Source organism: Pinus tabuliformis, chromosome 6, assembly GCF_031772625.1.
Source record: "Pinus tabuliformis cultivar Carrire ecotype Pingquan chromosome 6, CPIR1, whole genome shotgun sequence".
In the NCBI taxonomy this organism is placed as follows: Eukaryota; Viridiplantae; Streptophyta; class Pinopsida; order Pinales; family Pinaceae; genus Pinus; species Pinus tabuliformis.
Genome location: NC_142292.1, coordinates 548,984,259 through 548,986,463, shown reverse-complemented (window position 1 = coordinate 548,986,463; position 2,205 = coordinate 548,984,259).

Below are 2,205 nucleotides of genomic sequence, written 5' to 3'. Positions count from 1 at the left end.
AGCTAGAAGCTCTAGCCTGAGATATTTTGTAATTTCCATGTTCTCCCTCTCCTTATAAAAGGGAGGAAGAAACACTTAGAAAAGGTTATGAATCCTAAATATTAACTACATGTTATTTCTAAGATTGTATGACTTCCAGATTTGCATCTTTCAGAATATTAATGAAATGGTGGTGATTCCAACCTTCGAGTACTACAATATGTTACCTCTCTGTTAAATTCCATTATGTTCATGTTTCCTCTCTGATTTCATGTAATTGTAGCTGCCATAAATGTTTCATATGTTCTTACAAATTTATTTTTATTGACTCATTAATGCACATGCATGTACGTATCTTTGATATCATATCTTTAAAATTGTGCTCCATGAATCATTGCACCCAATATTCTTTCATCCACTATGTTTATATTTAACTCAGATAAGTGTAAAATTCTTGATGTTTCAAGCTCTATATGATGATTTATTCTATCTCCTTCTCTTATTTCATTGCTCTAAAAAACTAATTAAATTGTAGGTCCTCGAAATACTCGGCCTCCACTAGTTTATACATATATTTTTGTGAGTTGTATATGTGAAAGAATACCAAAAATGCATGGCTTATCTCCTTGGATGTTTGAACCAACGCATGTTTTTCATTGTATATATATATCTATATCTATATATATATATATATATATATAGGTTCAAAATATATGTGATGTCTCTAGTCTCCTGAGAATCGTATGAGACACACGAAAATCTAGATGTTCCAGGCATTGGTCTTGTAAGCAATCTGAGGCTGTCTCTAGAAGCGACACAGATAGCATGACACTTCCAAAAGTATGGTTGGCCTAATAATACATCACAAACTTCAATAGGAGAAATGTCACACAAAACCTCATCCGTGAAGGGTTTGAGGTTGTAAGGAAGATGGCACCGTTGGCTAACACGAAGGTCTCATCCTTAATTGAGCCACCTGATGGTGTATGGTTGCGGGTGTGGTGTGGTCAGTAGGATTGATCATTTAATGACCTCTTCTGAGATAATATTATTTTGGCTCTTGTTGTCGACGATGAACTTCAGTGGAGACCCCTTCACCCACATCTGTTAATAGAAGAGACGCTCCCCTTACCCTAGATCTTTGAGCTCAATCTTCAAGATCTTGGTGGTGACAACGGTGGCTCTAGGCTCCACATCAATAATTTTATTCCCTTTTTCATTCACCTTTTTGGGTTCTGACTCAGTCAAAACATGCATCTGACTTTGAAGCCTTCTTCTCAGCCACCAATGACTATTTGACTCAACACTCACTTGTGTTGTGAGTGGGGCTCTTATGGAACTCACACCACTTTCCTGTGTCCTTCTTTGTCTTTGTGGTGTTTTTCTTTTCTTGCAGCTTTGATGGGTTGTCCTGGGTCACCCCGCCTTGGATTTTTCCTTTGTTCTTCATTTTTGGGGTGCCCTTCTCTTACTTCGAATTCACAGATCCAAAGTCTCACTTCTTTTGTTTAAATTTCTACTTGACCTTGAGAGCATATCAATAGGCAGTGTCAAGCAAGGAGATGTCCAAGAAATCCATCTCATCCTAGATATATTTGTGTAGACAATCACGGTAGTTGAGTACCATATGTTGCTCAGAATATTTGATGCCCAACTTCGTGCGAAGGGTATGAAAAATATTTGTGAAATCTGGCACGTCTTGGTCCCTTCCTTGTGGTAGTGTGGTCCATTTTATTTACTTATCTTCATAGCTCCCAACATCGTAATATTGTTCCTTGATAGCATCTCGAAAAGAATTCTAAGTGGGTGTGGCTGAAAATAGTAATGGTTCCCTCTCATCCCTCTGCTCATAGCAGGTTTCCCACCATTCCATGACATAGGGGGCAGCTTTGAGGAGTGCAAAAGTAACCTTTTTCCTATAGGAAAAATCATGAACCAAAAAATATCATTCCAACAGATTTAACCATTTATTTATGTAATTTGCATCTATCTAGCCTTCAAATATGGGAATGTCAAAGTTGACTTTTACCTTAAAGGGAGTGGCACCTCCAGGGTGGTTTTTGGATGAAGATGTGTCACCTGTGGGCATCTACCGAAGGATCTAGGCAAATTTTTCTATCATTTCATTCCTTTTTCACTCGAGGGCTTCTTCGAGCAATGTTTTGAAAGGATCTCTTACTCCCTCATCTTTCTTTTCTTCTGCCATGGGAGGTTTTTGAGGTCAGT